This window comes from Dipodomys merriami, unplaced genomic scaffold (genome assembly GCF_024711535.1).
Source record: "Dipodomys merriami isolate MVZ:Mamm:240054 unplaced genomic scaffold, mDipMer1.0.p SCAF_16, whole genome shotgun sequence".
Lineage (NCBI taxonomy): Eukaryota > Metazoa > Chordata > Mammalia > Rodentia > Heteromyidae > Dipodomys > Dipodomys merriami.
In genome coordinates, this window is record NW_027202937.1 from 5639979 (window position 1) to 5653424 (window position 13446).

Sequence of the window (13446 nt, forward strand, 5' to 3'; positions counted from 1 at the left end):
CCATAAGAGAGACATACTCTTTGAGGAGTTATCATATCAGTGGCCTTGCTGAGGGTGGTGGCTATGGGTCTGCTGGAGGGATGTTTGTTCTAACGTGACTTAGGTCTTGGATCTGTAAAGCTGGAGACCCAAGTTCTCATTTACTCTATCTCTGCCTCCTACCCTGCTTGAGTCATCCTGATGCCACAGGAAGGATATCAACGCCAGCCAATCCGCTCATCCAATCAGCTTTCTCCTTGTGTGCTTATCAATCAGCTAATCAACCAATCAGCTCCAAGTTCAACTCTGTGGCCACTGACCTCTCCCTCTCCTTATCCCCTCTTCCTGTTTCCTTCTAGCCTATTGGTTATACATCCCATGATATTTCAGGGTGACAGTTTCTGACAAGACACACAACAGGGAAATCCTTTGGTCCCTTCTTAGAGAGTTGTAGTCTCTGCCTGAAGTGGTGACAAGGACCCTTCTTTGGCCTGGAGGGGACCATAAAGGTGTTGTCCCCTCCTCTATCATGGTCTGGATCTAGCTGGCAAGGGGCCACCCTTCTTCCATGCTCTTCTTCTGCAATCTTCTTCTAGCCCAAGGCTATAACCAAATCGCTCATCTGGTTTGGAACGCAAGAATTTCTCTTTCTGAAGTTCACTGTGTTCTCTCTCTCCATCTCCTGGCCCTTCTCGCCCTCCTCCTCCCTGATTGTGCTGGGAAAGTACTTGGGACAATTTTGCACCCTTCAAGCAGTTGGCTTCATGGTGCGTCCACACACCGTTAGGGTCAGTCATTTCTCTCCTGCTTATGGCCACATCGCTCTTCTCGAAGCCCTTTAGCTTGTTGCGTGAGCTTTCTGGACTCCATGGAATAAATCAAGGAGTTTAGGGAAAGTCACAACCTGAAGTGTTCCTTTCATTCTACATCAAGATACAATCCTACTCTCTGCTTTTTCCTTTTTTCCCAGAAGATTGTCACTGAGAGGTAAGACCAGCCCCTGCCTTTCTCCTGTGCCTCGGTTTCTCCGTGTGTGTGTGTGTGTGTGTGTGTGTGTGTGTGTGTGTGTGTGTGTGTGTAATAACAATCATCTCTAGAGTGACCAGGGATGTCCATAATGGGAGGAGCCTTCTTGGAAAAGCCCAGGAGAGGGATGATGGTTCCTGTGGAGTTCTTCCCCATTCCTAAGCTGATAGGGAGCCATTGGTCTCTTCTCATCATCTCTCTGCAGCCAGACTGGTCCAGACCCAGGGGAACATCCAAACCCAGCATCCCTCTTTAACTGTGGCATCTCCTTCGAAGGATCCTTGTCTTCCCTGGCTATACCGGGATGGTAGAGGACTTGTGTGTTCCTACTACGATGAGCCTCTCACTGAATGCTGCTTGGCCCGCCAGTCCCTGCTTATAATTGTCAGGGAACCAGGATGAACACAGTACCACAGCATCCCAGTAATGAAATGTCAGCTCTCCCACACACAGGTCCCGTGGCCAGCCCAGAGAGATGCTCATTAAGTGACAGGGCTGATAATTCAATCACAGCAGGCCAGACGCAAGCAGACAGTGACACTCCTGCCCTTGGGTAGAGGCTTGCCCTGTCTTTCTCCCTGTTATTCCTGAGCCAGAGCTGCTTGACTGTTCCTAGATTCAGCATGTAACCCAGGTGTCAAGCATTAGAGCGAGCACAGAGGGCCGCATCTGTAACTTGCTAACCTCGATTTATGCAGCAGATTCAGTTGCTTAAGTCATGATTCAAGATCTAGTCCCCTTTCTGGCTGACTTGTCGGGTGAGAGCTGAACTTGGGGAGAGTTGAACTTGTGGAAGCTAATCAAGGCTCTGACACTCTTCACAGAGGGAAAAAACAAACATGCTCCCAGGAAATCCAGCATGCATCCACCCTGGGACCTCTGCATGGACTAAGGAATCAAACAAGCTGACCAGAGTTCCACTGCTGGGTGATTAGGCTCCTCAGCTTGAACTCTTGTGGTAGAGGTTGCCTTAGGAACAATAGCAGTAAAGTTGGTGAGCATGTGTGTGACTGTGTTTTCATGCCACCTCTGACGTGAGTGTCAGGCACAGACCTCGCTGTACCTGTCAAAACATCCCTCCTTCATGTCTTTTGGGTGCTTGAACTCAGGGCCTCCTGCTCTTGCTTGACTTTTTGTACTCACTACCAGCACTCCACCTCTGGAGCCACTGCTGGTTTTCTTTCTGGTTAATGGGAGAGGAGAATCTCGTGGGCTTTTACTTCTCTGGGCTGACTTTGAACATCCAGCCTCAGATCTCAGCCTCCTGAGTAGCTACGATTCCAGGTGTGAGCCACCAGCTCCCAGCTCATCTTTGATGTCTTACGGTCAAACCTCCATCTGCTTCCCCATCCTCCCTCTGCACTTTCATCCGAGCGTGCGGAGAATTTTGTGCTCCTAAGAATGATCAACACTTCCTTCTTATGTCATGCTTTCATCCTTCATCTTCTCCCCAATGGAGGTCTACCCCCTGGACATAGAATGTGCCTTGTGTGTGTCAGTATTGCTTTTCCCCTAGCATCTATTTCAGAGCCGTTTGTGTGGAGTTCCCTCTACATGGCTGGGTGGGTGATAAATAGGCTCTCTGTTAGGTAGTACCTGTGTGGAATAGGTCTTCCCACAATGGGATGAGGCCATACACTGGCCAAACACAGCACATTTGCCCCTCCTTGCAGGCTCCTGGCATGATCAGCGTCTCTCACGAGCATGGGGTTGTGGAAGAGGCTATATCCCCCAAAGGAGGTACTCCTGTCTCCCTGGCAGAACGCGGAAGGGCCTTTGACATTTACCTCCAGTACAATCTGTTTGTTTTCATTGCAGTTGAAAATACCAACAAATGTCACTTGCCTGCGCCCCTCACTCCCGACATGTCACACAAGATGCAACACTAATGAGAACATCGCGTATCCAGAACGCACAGGAAAGGCAGAGGTCTGGGCGGGTGGAGGCAGGGGTCCAAGCAAGAGAAAGCGGGGCAGGGATGGCAGGGTCAGAGGCGGAGGGAGGAGAAGGGGGGAAACAGTCCCATGAGCACCAATACCACTTTTTTGTTTGGGTTGGGTTTGGTTTGGTGCCAGTACTGGGGGTTTGAGCTCAGATCCTGGAGTTCCTGAGCTCTCACTTGGCTGGTGCTCTACCACTTGAGCTACAACTCTGCTCTCAGATTTTTGCCCTTTAATTGGGGATAAGAGTACCGTGGACTGTTCTGCCTGAGCTGGCTCTGAACCACTGTCCTCAGATCTCAGTCTCCTGAGAGTAGAGTTGTGGATCGCAGTTGTGAGCTACTCACGCCTGGCGAATCCTATACCTCTTTAAGATTTAAAGGGCACGCCTGCACGCTCTGAAGGTTCTATGCCCAGGTATCACCGCATCTGTGCACCTATTTCCGCCTACCCCATCGTCTCACAGATGGAACGAAAATGGACTGAGATTTCATTGCTTGCTACCCAGACCTTATCAAAGCAGAGCTGGGGATGAACTTAATTGAATGTCCATTTCTCCATTCAGCCATATTGCCCTGCTTGAGGAAAATGAGGTCCATAGTGGAAAAGTGGGGCAGGTGGAAGTCTAAGTCAGGGCTAGGACAGAGCCCAGCTCACGTGTCGGCCGTGCCCATGGAACTTCCTGCTGCCCTGCAAGTGAGAGTCGGGACCCTCCTGTTCCAACACGAAGGCAGAGGCGATTAGGAACGCAGAGAGCCAATCCCAGGGTAATGGAGCCTGGTGTTTGCAATAAAAATTTAAATGTGTCATCCTGGTGGCAACAGCAGTTTTTATCTGATCAGCCTGTCAGAGCCTTAGAAGGCTGAATTCTGCAAATGGCTAAAGCAAATTGAATTCGTATTTACTGCCCGGGTCTGCGGGGTTTATAGTTTCCAACAGATGACGCTCACGCTTCTCTTCTTCCTCTTTTGTCTCCCCTCCTTCTTCCTTCTCATACCTTCCAGTGGTTCTGTTATGCAGCAACTCATTTGGGAAACAATGAGAGAGAAGGTCTCTGATTCCTTCCTTCCTGCTGATCATCCTCCATCGATGCCTTTGAAGAAACTGCACGTTTTCTTGGCTCTACTCTGTGTCCCACAAGTCTACTCTGTCTGGACCACTGGGTTCAGATGGGGTGTGGCCAGGCCGTGTGTGTGTGTGTGTGTGTGTGTGTGTGTGTGTGTGTGTGTGTGTGTGTGTGTGTGTGCGCGCGCGCGCGTGCGCACTTGTGATGCTTACTCTCTTGACTACTTCCCTTCCAGTCTGCACATTATCTGTGGCTTCTGTCTTTTAGACCTCAGCTCTTCAGCCATTTCTTCTCCCAAGTCTGCCTGTCTGAGCTCCTAATCCTTCCTTCTACCTCTGCCTTTCAAGCCAGCAGTGAGTGGGTAATGGGTTCCCCTCTGAGGCCAGCCTGCGGGTGCTGCCCCCCAACTTTCTTGACTCTGCTAACCCTGTTTGAGTGTCTATCAGCAATCTCCTCATTAAGCTGCTTCCTCTCAGCACCTGGATAGGTAATGTCTCTCTTCCCCTTCTCCCCAGAACTAGGGGACACAAAAGAACTACATAAAAAAGGCACTTGACCCATTCTCTTGCAAAGTAGAGAAAAGGGGGAAGAGAGCTGTGTCCAGTACTGGGTCTTTGGGAAGGATCTGTAGCAGGTGCAGTGAGAACAGAGATGGCCTATCTGCTCAGCACCTGTCCACTCTGGATGTCCTTCCCCATTTCCCCCTTCCCGTTGAGGACTGGCTGGAGCCACCCCAGAGCTGGCTGGGCATGTCAGACAAGACAGCTTACTGGGGATCCCACAGATCCAGCTTTTCCCATGGCGGCTTTTTCCTGTGACTTGTGCTTACGGAGGACATTTGCAGGGGCTCTAAAATGATAAAGTTGATCCCCGCTTAAAAAATAATTTAAAAAAGATATCTTACTTACATATATCTAGGTCTTCTGTAAGTTCAGATGGGCCAGCCAGTAAGGATCTTGCTCTGGGCTCTGGAAAGACCAGATTTTGAAAGAGTGTCATGGGATCTCGTTGTCTGTGATAGGTTCTCATCCCGAGGGGACTTCCCTGTCTTCACTCACCGCTGAACTGAAGCACACAGACAGATGCTCGTCGAGAAGTAAAGCTCGAAGTTCTATCTGTTGTAATCGTTCTGTGTGTTATTAGGAATGAATGATCAAGTAGGCGATGTGCGATGTCACATGGTATCAGAGAGGGGTGATAACTGGGGACTTGGTGTGTAATAATAGTTTATCTCTGGCGCCGCCTGTAGGCTTTCAGGATCTTCGGTGTGGGTCATGCTGGCCAGTGAGGCAGGAGCAGGGAGACCAGTCCAGGGCTCAGCAGGCAAGACAGGACTGTGAACACCAGCCTCAGATCTAGGGGCAGTCCTTTGCGGCTGGTCCTTGGGCTGTAAAAACCAGACATGCTCCAGTTCTCAGAGAGCCACAGTCTGAGGGAGAGACATGGTAAAAAGTGCTCAAAAGCTGCTTTTGCTGTGCTCATGAATTAACAATAACATAGCTTACCTCCTCTGTCTCCACTGTTGCATGAGTTTCTGCTCTAATCCTCTCTTGGTGGTCACTTTGCAATCACTCCCAGGAAGGACAGGGTTTGCCCAGAGATCAGCATCTAATGGCACAAGGCAAAACTGTCCCCAGAGGAAGAGAATGGCCCAAAGCTCAGGACAGGCCGCACCCCACCCACCCACCCCCTACCCACCCCAGCAGTGGCTGGTTTGTTCTCATTCACCTCTAGTAACAAAGTGATAACAACTTCATGAATCCTTCCAGAGACAAAGACCGAGACAATGGCCAGCCTGACCATAGCCATGACTGGGGTGGTTCAATCCTTTTGCATCCCTCCCTCCTCCTACCCCTGTTCTTTGTGTATAAAACCTAAAGCTCAGGTCTGTTCCTTGAATGCAGCTATAGATGGGTCAATGTGCTTTCTTACATTTATTCCACAGAATAAATCTCCTCTGCCCTTCACCACGTCTCTTTGCTTGGCACATGGAGGAAGGTGGCTGGATTTGGTATATGCAACTCTCGGAGTCTGGGCCTGAAATCCAAGACTTTGAGTTCAGCACAGCCCTCCCCCCTCTGTGGTCCCAAGCCCGAGGGAGACAGAGCCCTGAATTTGGTGTGTGTGTGGGGGGGGGGGAGAAGTTTACTGAAAGAAATACACCCTTCTTCTGGTGACCTTTAAATCTGTATCCATCCCATTGGCCATGGTGGACCTTCGTGTTGTCTACCTTGTGTCTCTCCTCTGGCCTGTAGCTGGCACAAGGAAAGGCAATTTTTATTTTCACCCGAGTCAGATATAATGAGGAGAGTAAATCACAGCGTGAACCTTTCCCCGTCCACTGGAAACGAGTTCTGTGTGATTCCTTGCACCTCCTGTGTGGAGTTACTCACCCCACAGTGCTTTCCATTCACCAGCCCTGGAGAGGATCAGCCCTGAGGCTGCCCCTAGCTGGTGATACTAGGGGAAGGGGGTGGGGGGGGCTTCCCAGCCCCTCGCCAGCAGAGGGCACTGGTGAGGCCGGAAGGCCTGTGGATGGCCCCGGCTCAGGTGTCTGGTTTGGATCTGCTGGAAAGTGTGTGATCTACACCAGAGAGGCTGTGATGGCTGGAAATTCAGCCTGCTGCGTCACCTCACCCAGGTGACAATGGTGATAAGCAGGCTCGAGACTGCAAGTGGTGACCTCCAAAAGAACATAGAGCAGAGGTGATTTTAAAGAACCTTGAACTTGACAGTCACGTTGAAACACAATTTTATTGACCAGAGCGCCTACATCTGCATCCTGAGGGAGGAGGGGAGGCTGACGGGTGGGAATTGGGTAAGCCTGAGCCGTAGACCCAGACTGGAGACCTGCCCGCATCCGCTATCCGTGTCACCAACCCGGACACAGATCACAGGAAGCCATGGGAATCCATGGGAAGTCGAGAGCAGGAAGTTGATGGTAAATAGCATTTGTTCCCAACGAACAAACTGAACAAACGAACTCTGGGCCGGCCCCCTCCTCCTCACACCCATCCTCCATTCTCATCCATGCTGTGTGTGTGTCCAGCCTTCCTTCTCCCACACAGCCCCACCTGGCCAGTGTTCACTCCCCTCCATTCACGCAACCACCCCTCACTCACACACCCTTAGTCTCGCACACCTGCTATCACATAACGACCTCCTCACGCCCTTCCCTCCCCCTTCACATTCACACTCCAGGTAGACCTTCCACCATTCACAACCAGTCACTCAGTAACCACACAGGCTTCACCCGTGTCTCCAGACAGACAGACAGACAGACAGATAGACAGACAGAGGCACCCTGCTCCACAGTGCGGGTCATCCTGGGTAGAACAATCAGGATCAATGATTCGTGTGAGTTGAGGTCTCCACAACCCCTCCCCGCATAAATCACTCATTTTTTTCTTCTCTTTAGTCATTGATGAGACAGTACGTGGTTTTCCTGTCATTTTTTATTTCCCCGCGTTTCACATTGCCACGGTAGCCCAGGTGATTGGCTGCTTTATAGAATGACAGTTATAATTAACATGTTTGCCTTGGGCTAAATTCCTCAGAAGTGGAACAGTGATTGGAAGCAAGGATTTGAGAGTGTAAGTGCTTTTCACTCCTGTGGTGATTTCAGGGGACAATAAAGAGAAGAGAAATGGGGAGATAAGATGGCAGAATGGAGGTGGGCCTGATATAGGCCTACAGAGCAGGTGCCTGAGGGGAAACTGAGCCCCATTGGAATATGTACTCTAGAAGACAATTTAGAATGTGCTTCAAGATTGTTCCCGCTGGGGGCTGAGGAGGTTGTAAGGTGCCCATCCTCTTGGTCCCCCACTGGCTTTGGCCAGGGGTGCTGTTCACTCCCAGCATGCCTGGCCTGCCCGGCAGGTGTAAGCATGCATGCTCCTGATGCAGAACAGAAAGCCCAGCCTGCCAGAAGTGTCGGGGACTGTGGCGATCCGTGCAAGAAGACTGGGTATCCATCCACACAGGGATTCACGCATCCCAGCTGCCTACCCAGTGCCAGGTACATGGCTTGCCACTGGGGATTCAGAGCTGAACAAAAATTACAGTCCCTGCCAGGAAGGGGTTCCCAGGTGAACAGGAATAGAAGCAGGCAAACATGTAATCACCTTGCAGCACAATAAAAGCCATTACAGCCTTGCTAACACAGACACATATGCCTGGGAGAGTGAAGGAAGCTGTTCAAGGCCTAATAATAATGTGCTTTTGATAGCAGTTGCTTGTTTCAGACAGTAGAAGTTTAAGCAGGGCCTCAGCGGGCTCCCTTTGGATGTTTTAGACACGAGTTCTCTCTCCTTTGCTATTGTCCATCCTACCAGAGTCAGCTTGATTTTTCTTTAGCATGGCTTATGAAAAGGTTTGGGGGTGGTCCACAATGCGGCTCTTGTCCCCCCCCCCGCTTCACGTAAGGGACAGCACAGGCCCGTATTGTATGGTGGGTTGTCTTTCTGTAGCCATGAAGTGGGCACCTTCTAGGGCAATGGCCTTTACAAGCCGTGTTTCGACCATCAAACGTGTGGCTCTCCAAGATCAGAGGCTGTGCCTCGGGCCAAGCAAGGAGCAATCTGCACCCAAGGACCACCCTACCCCACCCCACCCCTCACCCCTTCCCACACGTGGCACTGCCTCCCTCCTCTTTTCAAGGTTCTTGAAGGATCCCTATGCTGAGTGGACAGTGTCAGCACTCAGAAAACTAGCTTCCCCATGCCAACTCATTTTCCTTGCCCTTAGAAGGAAGTGTATATGATCATTTTGGGAATCTGTGGGTATCCTGGGCCCCCGTACTACCCACCCCTCCCCGCCCCGTCCACACGGAAGGAAGTCAGATTTCCTCCCTACCTACCCCCCAGGCCTCTCCCCAGAGCCTCTGCTTCTTCCAGTGCTCCTCTTGATCAGGCTTGTGATTTATGGGGAGTAGCAAAAGTCTGGGAGGGGAATCTGGCAAAAAAAAAAAAAAAAGGAGATGCAGGTGTAGATGGCTGCCTCCTTTCCCCAGCCCCTCCCATTCTTATTAATTCACGCTCACCCAGCCAGGAGCACCCTGGAGGGGTGGGTCTTTTTACCTGAAGTTGGAGACAAGCCTCGTACTTGATTTACAGGCAGGAGGGACTTACCAAGGGGGCGGGTGGCTCAGGCTGGTTGCTAAGGTATCTTTTAAATGGAAATCAAGATGGAGAGACAGCTTACATAGAGAGACCAGCCATCTGCTAACTGTTGTTTCTTGTGTCTGGAGCGGCTCATGGTGGTTCAGCCACGGAGACAGCTTGGGAGCAGGGAGAAGGGACGAAAGCCTGGGGTCTCACATCTTCCAGCCAGAGAGTTTTCATTTTGATTTCCTGCCTCTACATCCAGCACTCTCCACTGTCCTCATCTTTCTTTGTTCCTGTTGTTTTAAATAGAAAACTCCATCTGGAAGCTTGGATTATAAACCCACAGCCTAGACCCACAAGGCTATATTTGCTCTGTGTGTGTGTGTGTGTGTGTGTGTGTGTGTGTGTGTGTGCGCACACGTGTGCGCATGTGTGGTGAGTGACTCATTACCACCAGGTCCTGACAGCTGTGTCTTTCTGAATCAACCAGCCTCTCCTTCTGAGTACACCGATGTTCCTTCTAGTCTTTTCCCCAAGCAGAAAAAAAACGCAAACATAGAGGAACAGCTGGTCCAGCGCCAGTTCCTAAGCCATTCCATAGTGGAGCAATCAGCTCCTGATGAGGCCTGCAGCAGCCTCCTCTACTCAGAATGGCCTGAGACCAGGCAATCCCTGGGGTCAGCTGTGCTTCTTTCCAGGGGAAGCTTGGCGCGGGGGGGGGGGGGGGAACCAACAAAAACCCACTTGCTAGTGGTTGAGAGAAGACCACAGGACTCAGGACCACCACAAGGTAGGAGTGGGCAGGTGGTTCAGTCCCCCAAGGAACACCCACTGGGGACACATACTGCATTCCCCCATGCACGTTTGGAAGAAGCATGCGAGGAAATCCAATCAAAGTTGGGGAGTCACTGTCTGTGGTGAACACCCAAGATCAGGCTGACTCTGGAGCACTGTGGGGAAGAGGGGACTCCCCACAACCTTCCTCCCAGTCTGCCTCACCTGGCCACCTCCTGCCTGCTACTCTATACAAGCTGGCAGCCCTTCTCCTCTGCGGAGGCCCTCCTGCTCTGAAGGCTGATTTGGACATTGGATACCAGGCTCCTGTGCCCAGCCACATTCGTACTCGGATTCCTCCATCCCTGCCTGCCTCTACCAGCTTTGTTCACACACAGAAAATCCCACAGCCCCACCACACGCTTTTCATCTGTCTTTCCCCTCTAGTCTCAGCTTTGGCTTTCTCATGGCCACCTCTCCCTGCTCTCCACTTTCTGTCCCCGGGGAACTTCTCAGAGAGACTCAGGCCAGAGCCCCTCCTTCCAGCATTAGTCTCAACTACCTGCAACCAGGAGGGAACCCCAGCCCAGCCCTGGTCAGGCACCCATCCAGTCCTTTGTCTTCTTCTCCAGTGGAAGTTTAAACTACTCTTTGTTTGGCTGTGAGGGCGATGCATTGACAGTTCTCAGAATACAACTTTAATTAAGATGCAATAGTCACTTCTCTGTCAGTAATCTTGCACACTGATTGCTTAAAATATATTTACCCGGCTCTATTATGTCATAGATTTGAATTCATTAGATGTTGGTTAATCCTCAACAAACTCTTTTTTTTTATAATGTGATTCATTTGGCATAATTAACAAAGACAGAGCGGTGTGAGGCAGTGGGCTGCATGCGTCTAGCTTCAGAATGAGCATCTGAAAGTGCCTTCCTTGCATGCTGCCATCCTGGGGCCTTCCAGCCCCAAAGGATGCTGTTAGCAAGACAAGTGCATATTGCACTGATCTGGTCCCTAGGGGTCAGGGTCCCAGGACACAGCTGGTAGAGAGGCCGGGGTTGGGGAGGGACAAACCGAGGGGCTAGCACAACTGATGGGGTAGCCTTGAGCCTAGACCCATGTGAACCTCACAAACATGATCACTTTCCAGGTGTGACCTGAGAGAAAATACGGGTCGGTGTTGCTTAGTTTTAGAACACGGTGGCATTCGTTGATAAGAGCTGCTGGTTCCATGCCTTCCTCATGGAGCCACACAACACTCACCTGTCCTTCACCCCTTCCTACCTATACCCACAGCCTCTTCAGGCTTTGTCACCAAGGGGCACCCTTGGATGTATCTCTCCTGCATCCCATTGGGCACTAGATACCACCCAATTCTACTGGGCAGCCACTGTAGTCAGAGGACTATCACAATTCTGTTTTGTGTCAAGGGGACTAGGGAAGGATAGGTGGGAATCCCTAGAGGAGCTAGTGTTGAAAGTAGAAGATTTCATGTGTTCTATTATGGCCCAGTCAAGTGGATGGAGAAGATTCCATAGGTTTTATTAGGCCCCAATCAAATAGGGACCTCGAAGGCTAGAAGCCATTAGCACACAGAGACAAGTGACAGATGGAAGGCTTCCATATATCATGAACTGTGAATGAGTCAGCTGCTGGGGCTCACGCCTATAATCCTAGCTAGTCAAGAGGCTGAGATCTGAGGATCATGGTTCAAAGCCAGCTAGGAAAAGAAAGTCTGTGAGACTCAACTCCAATTAACTGCAAAAAAATATGCCATTGCTCAAATGGTAGAGTGCTAGACTTGAGTGAAAAAAACTAAAGGACAGTGCCCAGGGCCAGAGTTCAAGTCCCAGACACAGCACATAAATAAATACTACAACATACTAATGATTCTCAAACTGAGATGTCTAGAACTCTAATTCCTCAAAAACAAGAATAATGCAGACTTAAGCATTAATCCAGTATCTTTACTACAGCAGTTTTTCTCAACTCTTCTGAACTTGTTAATTTGCAGAGTGCTCTCGCAAGGGCAAATGAGAAGGCCACACTTCAGCACCTTATTGACCTCAGAAGCCACTTCTGTGGATCCATCATTAGCAATTCCAGAAGGCAGTTTAAGAGATGTTAGTCGGTAAGATGCCACACAACTGGTGTGCAAGGCTTTCCCAGAGTCCAACCCAACTGGTTATTTTCAGCACTCCAGAAAGAAGTTATATAAATTTGATATAATAAGGGGGCATGAGAAAACTCTTAAGACCCAAATCACACACACACACACACACGCACACACACACACACACACACACACACACACACACACACACACACACACACACACACACACACACCCTTGTCTCCTACTGTACCAGGTGTTCATCCATGTAAAACTGCTACTAAATCCTAGGTGGTGTCTTGGCCCTGAGCATAGCGTGTTCAATAAAAGTAACCTCCTTCCTCTTAGGGCTTTGCCCCTAACATAGAAGAGAAACAAACAAGATGAGCAGGTAAAATATGGAGGAGATGAGAGTGGGCTGGGTTCCAAGGAGAAAATACCCAGTAGAGGACAGGACATTTAGCATAGGGTATCTTGAAGGCAGAGCATTAGGGAACACTCTGTGACAGCCAATGAGACCGTGAGCTCCTGGCCAATCCTTGTGCGTGTATATCTGTAATCCTTCCCTTGCTTCTGAAGCCTACCACCCCCGCCATGACAAGTTCATTCTTTTGTCTCCCTATTCACCCCATTCTTCAGTGTCATGAATTCTCAAAGCATTGTGAACTATGTAATTCCCCTCAGTAAAGAAAATCATCCAAAGCCACGCCCCTACCAATCCTGGCATCTCTCAGGGCCAACTCCTTTCTTGTCCATATCTTTGTTAATGAAGAATTCTAGTCCTATTTCATTTCATACTAAGTCTAAACCAACTAAAATGGTAATACTGTACTTCAAAAGACAGCCTTAACACCTTTTCAAACTCAATGGTTTTTGGATAAACCACTAAGTTGGGTCGTCTTCCCATCCATCCAATCTATTCATTCATGTATGCATGCCTCCATCATCTGTCTATGTATCCATCCATCCAGTCATCAATATATACATACATACATTTATCCATCTATCCATCCAATCATCCATTCATCCATCTGTCCATGCTTCCGTCCATCTACCTATTCATCCACCCACTTATCCATCTGTCATCTATCCATCCACTCATCCATCTATCTATCCATCTGTCCCTACATACATCCTTCCATCTACCCATCCATCCAAGAAATATTGTCCGAGGGTTTACCTTGTTCCAACTATTGTACTAGATGCTTGGGACATAGCAACTCATAAAACAGACAAAAATTCATGCTTTCCTGGAGTTACTAGAAGAAATAGTAAATAAACACCATCAATGGATGAATGAAGTAGTATGTTCAAGATGACAAACACTAGGGAAAAAAAAACAGATGAAAGTAGAACTGAATTAGAGAGCTTGCATTAGAAGACAGGAGATCTTGCCAGAGCACATTCTCTGCTAACTCCTCAGGCAGTGGATTTGTGAGAGGG

General features: G+C 49.6%; 1 protein-coding gene across 1 annotated transcript in view; it reads left to right on the forward strand.

Moving 5' to 3' along the window:
• Lrfn2 (leucine rich repeat and fibronectin type III domain containing 2) overlaps positions 1-13446 on the forward strand; it is a 142526-nt gene that overhangs the window by 103374 nt on the left and 25706 nt on the right. The gene's annotated exons all lie outside the window — the stretch shown is intronic.